At 39.0% G+C, this 12,922-nt stretch overlaps 1 pseudogene across 1 annotated transcript; it reads left to right on the top strand.

Moving 5' to 3' along the window:
- Positions 1–241: 241 nt before the first annotated feature.
- On the top strand, positions 242–4,132 carry LOC147636158 (uncharacterized; annotated as a pseudogene). The gene is made up of 2 exons (XR_015266495.1): positions 242–747; positions 2,548–4,132. The product of XR_015266495.1 is annotated as an uncharacterized LOC147636158 (transcript).
- Positions 4,133–12,922: the final 8,790 nt, after the last annotated feature.

The raw sequence follows: 12,922 nt of genomic DNA, 5'->3' as shown, positions 1-12,922 counted from the left end.
TAGTCTAGAAGTACCTAGAATCCCTCGATAGAGTCCAGACCCCAGAGACGTCACACGTTGCCCAGGCTCCAAGAAAGGCGTGTTCAGTGTTCACTGCTATGTACTAGATAACACTGTGCGCGAGGCCCAGCATAATTGATGCTTGAAAGGTGCCCACGTGGTACCGGTGACTCGGAACAGTTAAATACATGTGCTTTGCGCCTGGGAGGCGACGGGGAGGGGGGCGCTTATAAAAGCAGGGCAAGCGACAGTAGACTACAGCAGCACTGAACTATAGAATTGCCCTGTATTAGTGAGCGCGTAGTAGTAGAGTGTAGCATTGCCCTCTTTGAGCCAGCAAGAATGGCCTCTATCACAAGCCTTAACGGGAAGGAGGGGGAAGTGCATCTACCGGCCAAGAGGAAGGCAGAGGAGGAGCTGGCTGCTGATAGTAGGGAGGAAGAGGAGTTGGTGAAGGTGAGCAAGGCTGAGTTAAAGAAGGCGGTGAAGGAGTATGTGAGGAAACATGGTATGGCGCCCACTAAGACAGACCCCTCCAAGGACTCCCCTTACCCGGAGGTGCCTGACTTGCCCAATGCCTACCACATCTACCAACTCCACCATGGCGGCATGGCTGACCCAAAGCGCCTGCGCGCCATAGCCACGGCTAAGACCCACCACGCCAAGTATCAAGCCAACCTCCTGGGCTACCAGTGTAACCAAAACCTCCACTTCGAAAAAAACTTTGGCAGCTACTTGAACGTCCATGTACGTATCCTTCTTCTGTTCACATATTTTTACTTCCATGTACGTATCCTTCTTCTGTTCACATATTTTTACTTATTATTATCACACTCGGTCTTTGTATCCCTCGACAACCCTCACCCACTCTTAAAACACCTTCAAAATGGCAATGTGTATGTTTTCTTCAATTATTTTCCATGGAAAATGGAATTATTTGAACACCTTCCCTTACCACCCGCTTCGTACCTTGTACATCCATGGGAAAGGGCTATGCACTTCTCTTAATTAGTGGCCTTTCCACCTCCTAAGCTCAAAGTTTAGCCCTTGTATTAATATATATCTATAACTATATACTTTGACACGTGTCATCAATGAATGTAAAGATATAAACGTAAAATATAATTGAGGCAAAATAGAATTAATACTCTTGATAAATGATTTTTTTGAGCCTACAAAAGATCATGTGTCAACTCTCTTTTTCGGTGAGAATCTATAACTCCGATGTTAGAACAGTGAAACTCCTAGCAAGTCCTGAACCTGTTACCAAATCAAAAATCATCTTATATCATTATCTCTTAATTGTGCATGACAAAATCTTGCTCTCTCTCTCTCTCTCTCTCTCTCTCTCTCTCTCTCTCTCTCTCTCTCTCTCTTGTGTTTGTCTCAATAAGTCCCTCTCTCTCTCTCTCTCTCTCATGTGTGTGATTCTCTCTCTCTCTCTCTCTCATGTGTGTGATTCTCTGTCTCTCTCTCTCTCTCTCTCTCTCTCTCTCTATACAAATCAAAATCTGTAGCAAAAAACCAAGTCCCTCTCTCTCTCTCTCTCTCTCTCTCTCATGTGTGTGATTCTCTGTCTCTCTCTCTCTTTCTCTATACAAATTAAAATATGTAGCAAAAAACCAAGTGTAGGAGAGAGAGAGAGAGAGAGAGAGGGAGAGACAGGGGTTCAAGTGGGAGAAGTAGGGGATGGTAGTTATAAGGGGGACAATGGGAGAGTAGCAAAATAACAAGGAAACAACATACATAAGTGCTTGCATGTGTGCACATGTACTGGGGGGAGAGAGAGAGAGAGAGAGAGAGAGAGAGAGAGAGAGAGATAGGTAAATGCATCAATATTTTACAACATGCATTGAGAGGGGGGGATAACTTTAGTTTTTATGAATATATATGGATTTAAATTGATATTTGTACATTAGAGTAATAATTATGCTCACATGTGACATACACATATATGTACATACATGCATGCATACATACATACATTGATATCTATGCACATAAACATGTATATACAAATAAATAAATATGTATTCATGTATTTATGTAAATACACACAATACACATATATAGATTTGTATGTCAGAATATAACTTATATAATTCTACATACATGTTTGCATCTAATATACACATTTACATGTTTATATTGTGTGTACATACATACATACACAAATACACACACTTGACAAAGCTATTTTCTCATTTTCTTGCTCACATTGCATGGCTTGAGATAAAGTGAGTGCAAGTGTGTGCACACCATGCTCCTACACATTTAAATCGGGACATATCACTAGTCACAATAAAGATGGTTCGAATGGTGGACTTAGATATATAAGTAAGTAAATAACCTTCACTACCATAGTATAACATGACCTTGACCTTAATTCCAATTGGTAACCCCAAGCTTGCACACGGCCCAATATAAATTGGTCGATACTTTGAAGGACGAAACCCTTGTGGTACTTGCGTGTGTGTATGGTTCTAGAGAAATATGAATCACACCTCTAGAAGGAAAATAACCTCATGTTTCAATTTGGTAATGTAGACGAACAACATCGGCGACACTTTTAGCGAGGGCACCTACACGATCAACAGCAAGTTCATGGAGCGAGCTGTGCTGGACTACTATGCAGAGCTATGGCACGCCCAGCACCCCCATGTTGCTGACCAGCCTGAGTCCTACTGGGGCTTTTGCCTCACCATGGGAAGCACCGAGGGCAACATGTATGGCATGTGGAATGCCAGGGACTACCTCAGTGGCAAGAAAATCTTGATTGATAACTCCTTAAAGATTGTAAAGAAGAAAGAGGGCACCTCCAAGCAGCTCATCCTGCCTCGTTTTGTGTACCACTGTGCGCCGAAGCCCGTTGACAACCTCCATGCCTACACCCCCATCGCTTTCTTCTCCGAGGATACCCACTACTCCCTCTCCAAAACCATGACCATGTTCGATGTTCGTACCTTCTATGCAGAAGGCAAAGAGCATTACGACGGTTTGTGCCCTCTCGAGGACTCGCAAGGCGAGTGGCCCATAGAGGTCCCCTCCCATGAATCCGGTGCCATGGACCTCGATTCCCTCGCCACGCTCGTTGAATTCTTTGCTTCTAAAGGTATCCCATCATTATCTGCTTCAACTATGGCACAACCTTCAAGGGTGCCTATGATGATGTGGGCACTGCTTGCAACAAGCTCCGGCCAATTTTGCAAAAATATAAGCTGCTGGAGAGGAAGGTACACTATAATGAAGATGATCCAAGCAAGTTTGATGTAAGGACGGGATATTGGTTTCATGTGGATGGTGCACTTGGGGCAGCATACATGCCATACATAGAGATGGCATTCTATGAAGGATTGGTGGAGAAGAAGGGTCCACCTTTTGATTTCCGTCTGCCGATGGTACACTCCATAGCCATGAGCGGGCACAAGTGGATAGGGGCGCCATATCCATGCGGGGTGTTCATGACAAAAACCAAGTATCAGATGTTGCCACCAACCATCCCAGACTACATAGGCACCCCAGACACCACCTTTCCTGGCTCTCGCAATGGCCTCTCACCCATGTTCCTTTGGGACTACATCGCGCGCACTTCCTATGAAGACCAGATCTACAAAGCCATTCGCCTGGAGAAGCTCGCTGTGTATGCAGAGAATCGCCTCCTGTATCTCCAAGAAGAGGTTGTGAAAGAGGATATTTATGTAGAGCGTAGTCCACTTGCCCTCACCGTTCGCTTTAAGCGTGCCAATGACGACATCTGCCTCAAATACACCCTCTATAATGAGGACCGTAACGATCGTCAATACTCGCACATCTTCATGATGGAGCATGTCACCATGAAGCTCATTGATGACTTGATTGAGGACCTCTCTAAGCCAGGAGCATTCTCCAAAGATGCCACTATCTCGATCACTCCCGTCACCGACATCGCTGTGCTTGCCCCCAAAACCCATAGGCTTGCTCTCATACCCAGCCAAGGCCGCGGCTTCCGCTAGCCTTGCCAGCCTCACCCCGTCTGGTGCTCTCAATTCTCTCTCTCTCTCTCTCTCTGCGAGTTCTAAGTAGGCAATAATGTGAGAGCAGCTAGATAAATAACTCTCATAAGCTCTATAATTTCACAACCAGCATTTCAATTTGTGTAGCTACAAGCAAAGAAAAACCAAGCTATAAGTTTGAGGTAAAAGATGCTATTTACTGCAATATTGCTTTGATTGAGCTTAAAAACTAGAGGAAGCTACTCTCTTGGAATGAGAGAGAATAAGGGAGGAAATTTACTTCATAACAAGTAGATTGGAACATTTTAGTCATTTTTTAACTCCCCTTAGAGAGAACGTATTTTCTATTGTTGCCATGCTATCCTATTTCAAACAATCCACTTATGTCATGGGGTACTATTCACAAAACCAATTTTTGGCTTGTCCTTAGAAGGCCTTAGTGGTAGCTATATGTTTTTGCTAACCAAAAATTCCAAAAGGTGAAAAAAAATATTTTATTTCATTGGTTGGTATAATTATCATGAATGGGACTACTTCACTTTTTCCAAGCTAAAGAATGCTTTTTTGACATCAACTCACTCAATGGGATTATTTCAATTAATGAATGCTTTCTTTCACACATCCCCCTCTCCCCCTGTTGGAAGGTTGGCGATTTCGAGCGTGTGATCTATGGCTAGAAGGTGCCTTGGGTTATCCCATAAGTGGAAGCATGGGAAGTTGAAGAGCCATATGTAGGCTAGCGTGGCACCTTGTCATAGTCATCTCCTCCGGCCGGTGTTTTGGTGGGCAGCTCACCGGGAGATGGGAGCCCGGTGGAGGGATACTGCAGTGCCCGTTTTGGGGGTGCTCGTGGTGCTCGATGGTGATGTGTCTCCTACGTGCGTTAGTCTTCCGTTGCGCATTCTGACACCCCCCCTCTCTCTCTCTATATATATATATACAATAGGTGACCTTCATGTGATGAACCAACTAATCACTCTTTCTTTCTTGTCACGCGTGTGACCCAGATTCTCACTCCTTGCCAATGATGTCAAAAATGTGAGCTAATTTATTGCTAGGGACCTGCAAACCACCACAAGAGAGCACTAGATACTCGAATCTTATTACTAATATGCCATAGCAAGCTCGCAAACATACACAATGCAGTCAAGATGTGTCACTTGCCTTGTGGTAGATCCATCCATGAGCTTCTTGTAGGTAGCAATGGAGAGGAAGCACTCAAGAGCTCAACCTCCGCTTCACTGCCGCACACTTGCCATAGCTCAAATCGCTTCACTCGTGTGGAGCACTCAAGAGCTCACATAGACTCAATCTCTCACACACACTCAAGCTAGAATGGAGCATGCAAGAGAATCACACACAAGCAAGAGAGCAAGATCTTACTTTGATTATGCACAAGATAATAGCCTACAAGTTTGGGTTACATTGGCTTTTAGACAAGGCCACAATGTTCACACTCTGTCTCAAGACTCCCTCAACACCACCCCACACCCCACTCCCTGTTACAAGACCTTACCCAAGTACTTGGAGAAATTTATTAAAGCTCATAGAACCTTCAAATAAATTAAACTAAGCAAAAACTTCAACCCAAATTATTACGTAAAAGCTTGACATAAAAATATAAAAAGATTTAAGAGATAACCATTTCTTCAAATTGCGTGCAGGCAAAAATATTACCATAGACAAAAGATTGAAGAAGACCTGAAAATAGAGTGCACGACATTGGGTCCAATCTGCCCCCTGAAGTTGGGTGGCTCACGCTTCCCCAACTTGAGTATTTATGCTTGTTTCATATTAAAAATAGCTTGAGCCAAGAATACATTTTGCTTTTCCACTTTTAGGTTTAGTGGATAATCATTCAAATTATCTTAGCCCTTGGGTCACTTTTACAAAAATAAATGAAAATACATGTGCAATGTGCGTACATGGTTTAGGCCTCCGCACAAGGCTCCTAAATTAATAATTCTTTGTGTGCTAGGCTCCATTTCACTCGTGCGCACATGCTAGCACCAACTTCCAAACATATTTGCATAAAATAAATGCATATAACTATTTGCATAAAAATGAATGCACAATAAAATATTAAAATTTATTATATACGTAACAGTCCTCCCGTTTGGAGAGTAGCTGACCTTAGTTGCGTAAAAGAATCATCAACTTCACAAGGTCAAATTCAAATACTTAAATACAATTCCATCGCCAAACCATGGCAATACTTCTTGTGTTAACATGCATCTTATTCCAATAACACTAGATGATTAGTATTTATTGTGGAGTCACCCACGATACGTAATCACTAGCATGGTATGTCTTGTGAGGACCCATACGACACCTCAATCAAAACCCTAGTATGGTGTAACACCTCAATAGGTGACCCTCGCATAGTGTGACACCTTAATCGGTGACCCTCACACTAATCCTCACCTATGCAACACCTCAATTGGTACCCTCGCACAAATCTCACTCATTTTACACCTCATTCGGTACCCTCACACTAATTTTCATGGCTGAGTTGAGCTGCCTATGGAAATCATATCTCTGTATAGTCTTCAGATCATTGGTACAACATAGGGAAGGTCATCTTCAGACATGGCCAGTAGGTGGCCATTAAAGAATACAACTCCGGCATTGGCAACACCCATGCCCTTGCTACCATCCCGGCTAGACCAAACTTGCTCCGAGCATAGAAGATGTGGGCATCTTCTCCTTATCATGCACCACTGGTGAACCCCCAGTTAACATCTCTTGAAGCCCCTAAACACCACTTGCTGGTCCGAAATCACCACATAGTTCTCAGTTATGGTAAAATCATGCATCATTGTGGGCTCTTTCACTGAGATGGTCACCTTCCGTCCCTTCCATCCGAAGAGAATTTGAAGTATCTAAGATAAGCCTTCTTAATGACATTATAGCTGACAGCACAAAGCTCTCTAGTTTTGGCATCCACCTTGGGGTGAGCTATCATCGTTGAGTTGAGCTGTCTAGCGAAATCATATCTCCCTATAGTCTTCAGATCACTGGCATTATGTGTATTTGTCAAAGTTTAATATAACCTTCTTTTTTCTTTTGCCTATTGTGGCTTGGCCAAGCCACTCTTTACATGCATTGATCTTTGCAAAATTTGTGTGAGTGAAAGTTTGTAGAAGCACATGAGTAGTTAATAATTTGTGCTTTAGACTACACTCGATGTGCAAGTGTGTTAGTGTATACATGTCTCATTCAATTCATTAATTCCAATGTGAGTATCCATGTGTGATGTGTAGTTATAAGCAAAGAAAAACCAAGCTAAACATGGAAGTGCGGGTTTGGTATGAAAAATTATGAATATATGTGAAATAAAGGTGGGACATGATTTCTTTGATTTAGTCCCTCACATTAAATTTTTTTAAAGTTATGTATATATTAAAGTTTGAGGTAAAAGATGCTATTTACTGCAATATTGCTTTGATTGAGCTTAAAAACTAGAGGAAGCTATTCTTTTGGTATGAGAGAGGGAATAAGAGAGGAAATTTACTTCACAAGTAGATTGGAACATTTCAATCATTTTTTAACTCCCGTTAGAGAAAGAGAGTATTTTTCTATTGTTGCCATGCTATCCTATTTCAAACAATCCACTTTTGTCATGGGGTACTATTCACAAAACCAAATTTTGGCCTGCCCTTAGAAGGCCTTAGTGGTCGCTATATGTTTTTGCTAACCAAAAATCCCAAAACGTGAAAAAATTCTTTTATTTCATTGTTGGTATAATTATCATGAATGAGACTACTCCACTTTTCCCAAGCTAATGAATGTTTTTTTTGACATCAACTCACTCAATGGGATTATTTCACATAATGAATGCTTTCCTTCACATCCCCCTCAATGGGATTATTTCACATAATGAATGCTTTCCTTCACATCCCCCTCCCCCCCAATAGGCCACCTTCATGATGAACCAAATGATCTCTATTTCTTTCTTGCTTGTCACGCGGATGACCTTGATTCTTGATCCTTGACAATGATGCTGGAAATGTGAGCTAATTCATTGCCAGAGACACTTGCAAACCACCACAAGAGAGCGTTAGATGCTCGAATCTTATTCACTACAAGAGGCGAGGCCATTATCCATGCTTTTTTCGACGCTTTAGAACTAACTTGCTTAAAATCCCCGAAACGTCGAAATATGCGTCAAAATGGAAACATCGAAATAAGTGCCGATATATGCGTTGAAATACGGGTCGAAATAATAATGTTTTCCATGTTTTTTTCGACATTTTTTGACACTGATTTCTACTCACAATTCGACCCTGATTTCGACTGACATTTCGACGAATGCAGGAGACTTTCGACGTTTTTTTCGACGGTTATTTTGACGATTTTTCGACTGTTATTTCGATGCGTGCAGGTATTAATTTTTTTTTTTGGCATAATGGTGCATCCAGTTGTAGTCTTGTTAGCTGGATGCACTATTATGCCAAACTTATAGAGTACCAAAGGCAACTGTACTCTGATGTGAAGAACGAAGCGAATTTGTTGAAAAAGTTGAGTACCATAATATTTTCGACATTACAAAGTAGGTACACAATTTACACAAGTGCAAACAATGGCCAAATTATATTGCAAGATGTGAAATTTACATATCAAGCTCTGATGAGATAAGCTAAAATTGCATAAAGTAGTTGCATAAAACTGCATACAAGCTCAAACAGAGATGTGAGCTGACCAAAATATGTATGTACAAGAGGAAAGACATGGGCAAGGCCACTCTATGCGGAGCCCTCACTCAGGGTTAGGTATTGGTCCCTTGCGAAAACCATACAAGACACTTTTTTTGGTATACAAAACAACGATCTAACATGACATGGCAAAGCAAGTATACAAATCATAAGGTTAAGGCTTGCCGCACTTACCATATCTGTAATGCGCCCCCAATTGAGGTTGGTGCCTTCTCACTGAAGCTTCTCCAAAAGAAAGTACGTGTTATGGCGGCGGTGAGTAATGTCCTCCTCTTCTCCCATTGTCGGCCGACCAACCACTTGATTCTAAAAGTACCAAAACAACAAGATAAGCATTGATACTTACAAAGTAGACATAACATTAAATGAAACATATAAGATAAGTGTTGATACTTACAAAGCAGACATGGAATGCGTCCCAACCGCCGCTTCCAAGGTGAAAGCTTCCTACGCTCTCCATTTGGGCTTTGGTTGCATCCTCTTGTTGCTTGTAGCATTGGGGATTTCCAATCCTCGGGTGCTCATGTACCAAGGTTTCTCACCCCCTGCCTTCACTCCCCTAGTCACATCTCCCCGCCAATGTTTCATGACGTCCACCATGTGGTCCTTTATCCACCTTATAGGGACGACATCATCACTATCGCCGACTGGCTTGTACTCATCCTTGATTTGATTTATGACTCTATATTTCTTATCTTTATCCAACTTTGGCCATAAAGTCATAAAGTCATTTACAAAGACAATGTGGCAAAGCTCACGGATGCGGCTCTGCATCTCTTGCCCGACATTATCCAAAACCACATTGCCATTGACAGACTGTGTAATATTTTTTCCCATCGGCGGTGTGGGCTATGTGTCGAAATGTCGCAATGTGGAAAGGATTAGTAATGCACTTACCTCTTTTTCGTGATGTTAAAAGAGAGGATTAGAGGATCTACAAAACCAACAAAAGGGTGAGGAAAAGATTGGTAATACATACATACAAAAGCTTATGCAAGCTCTGGTAAAGCTTATGCAAACTATGCCGCTATGCAAGGCTTATGCAAGCTATGCTAAAGCTTATGCATAAAGCATGCATGAGACCTTATGCATAAAGCTATGTATGAGGCTTATGCATAAAGCACTATACAAGCCATGTTATCCTAAACTAAACCGTACCCTAGCACTATGCATTAAGCATTATGAATGCATGCATAGAGCTTAATCTATGCATTAATAAGCTCTACAAATAGAGCTTAATGCATAGATTAAGCTTTATGATCTCGGGGGGGGTACACTTCTAAAAAATCATATGTATCACGTGCGTTCAAGGGGCATTTAAAAAACCCCTTAACTAAAATTTTTCTCCCAATAAAACCACCCCACTTTACTTATGAACTAACGGATTTTTTTTTGAAGTTGAATTAAAATACCCCTCTTATTATTGTAATCCTGTTAAATTTTTTTCAAAATTTGAATTAAAATACCCCTCCTTTTGATCGCACGTGGTACACTAAAGTTTTTTGAGGTGAACCCCCCGAGTCGATGCTTAGAACTCTATACATGCATTAAGCTCTATGCATAGAGGACCTACAAAACAAAACCCCTCTTTTTGGTAGATAAAAATAGAGGAAAGAGGATAAAAAGATAGGAAAGAGAGGAAAGCACTTACCTCTTTTTGGTGATGTTGAAAGAGAAGATTAGAAGACCTACAAGACCAACAAAAGGGTGAGGAAAGAACTAGTAATGCATACATACAAAAGACCTAAAAACCTAATACATACATACAAAATCGAAAAGAGAGGAAAGAGAGAAAAGATTTTACCTCTTTTTGGTGAAGTTGAAAGAGAGGATTAGAAGACCTACAAAACAAAACAAAAAGTTGAGAAAAGAATTAGTAATACAAAACCCTAAAAGTGTGAATAGCATGGACACACAAGGAGGTTTATCCTTCAACACACACACACACACACACCAATTTAACAACCAAGAGGAGAGGAGAGGAGAGGGGAGGGGAGGGGAGGGAGGGCAAAGAAGGAGGTGGAGAAGAGCTTGGGAGAGAGAAAGAACTTGCAAAACAAATGAGAAAGCAAAAAAATAAGAAAATTACCCATAATTACATACAGACATTTTACATCACACGTACATGTAACCAAGAGGAGATGGGAGTGAGGGAAAACTAGGCATACCTGGCGAGGAAGCAAAACACATGCGCATGAAAAAAAATGCAAAAAAAGAGAGGTTCTGTTTTACTGTAAAAAACTCTGCCGTCGATATATGTGTCGAAATAATCGCGGGAAAAAGCGTCAAAATCATTGTCGAAAAAGAGTCGAAAAGTGTGTGGGAAATAACATGGAAATAAAAGTCAAAAAAATAAAATTCCCATGCTCTTTTCGACAGATATTTCGACGACCTTTTCGACGATCGCTACTTTTCATTCAAATTCAAAAGGTTTATTGTTCGTCCCTCTCGTAGTCTAACCAAAATCATTCGGTTTAGTTCTAACAAGGATTTTCTTCAGATAAACATCTCTTTTTGGGTAAATACCAATTTAGTGATTTAACCACATCAAATATCTAAAGATATTCTTTCTACCATTTAATTTCTCAACCTTAATTCCCTAGGTGGAATTATGGTGCAAAATTCTTCTTTTGTCATTAAAATTTAATTCAAATCTTTCTCTACTTAAATATAATAAAAATTCTTCTTTTAATTAAATATAATTATCCATTTTTTAAAATAAGCTTAAAATTCCTCTTTTTCTCATTTAATGAGTATAATCCAAATGTCATGGGACTCTTTTATCATAAAATAAATCTATCTAAAATTTCTCTTTAAATTAAATAAAAATATTCAATATTCCAAATATACCAAGAATTCCTCTTTTTTCATTTAAATGATTGAATTCCAAATATGATGGGAATTCCTCTTTCATCATTTAAATTCATTCATGCATAAAATAATTTTAACTAAATTTTCTCTTAAAAATTAAATAAAAATATCCATTAATCCTAATATGACAAGAATTTCACTTTTTCCATTTAAATTATTGAATTCCAAATATGATGGGAATTCCTCTTTTATTATTTAAATTTTTCTTATCCATAAAAATAAATTTAACAAAATTTTCTCTTAAAAATTAAATAAAAATATCCATTAATCATAATATTATAAGAATTCCACTTTTTCCATTTAAATGATTGAATTACAAATACGATGGGAATTTCTCTTTTATCATTTAAATTTTTCTTATGCAAAAAAATAAATTTAACTAAAATTTCTCTTAAAAATTAAATAAAAATATACATTAATTCCATTATACTAAGAATTCCACTTTTCTCATTTAAATGATTGAATTCCAAATATGATGGGAATTTCTCTTTTATCATTTAAATTTATTCATGCATAAAATAATTTATCTAAAATTATTCTTTAATTTTAAATAAAATATCTATTATTTTAATATTTTAAATTTTCTCTTTCTCTATTGGAATACATGGATCTCCATTATCATGGAAATTCCTCTTTTATCATAAAAATTAAATTACTAAAAATTTCTCTTTTTCTCTAATTAACTATTTATACATAAACATTAAAATTAATTTTTCATGGATATGATGAGAATTATTAATTTAATATAGGATGACTAATCCTAGAATATGGTAGGAAGTCCTCTTTTCCCATTATGCATAAAAATGATTTATGTGTTAATTTTTAAAAATTTTGCCATAGTTTCGCTGCTATTACTGATAATTTTTAATAATTTTGAAAAGCATAAGACTTAGTAATACACTTATGATAGATTAACTATCAATAGATCTAAATCCAATTTATGGATATAAATCATAATTTATGTAACATAAAAGCATTAAAAAGCCATTTCTTTGGCCTCTAGCTTGGCTAGCATAGAGTTTGATTTTAGAATTGAGAATTACTCCATGAGAAGCATCATTTGAATAGAGAATTGGTCATAGGAATGACCATTCTTTGGGGGAGAGAGAGATATACATAAAAAACATTCTAATTAAGCATAAATGTAAACTTTTTGTGATTAATCATTAGAATTCTTTGGAGAGCTTCATTTGCATTTCCATTAGTGTCATAGATACATGATACCAACACTCCAGCAGTTGCGTGGCAAAATCTGGTGTAGATATTCGAGACCAAACACAAAGGCAAGGAAATTGCAGCTAAAGCAAGAGCTGCACACTATGGAAAAGAAAAGCATGTCAATAA

The sequence above is a fragment of the Cibotium barometz genome, chromosome 8 (genome assembly GCF_041138505.1).
Source record: "Cibotium barometz isolate CiBa-2024 chromosome 8, ASM4113850v1, whole genome shotgun sequence".
Taxonomy (NCBI): domain Eukaryota; kingdom Viridiplantae; phylum Streptophyta; class Polypodiopsida; order Cyatheales; family Cibotiaceae; genus Cibotium; species Cibotium barometz.
This window is presented reverse-complemented; position numbering and strand designations above follow the sequence as displayed.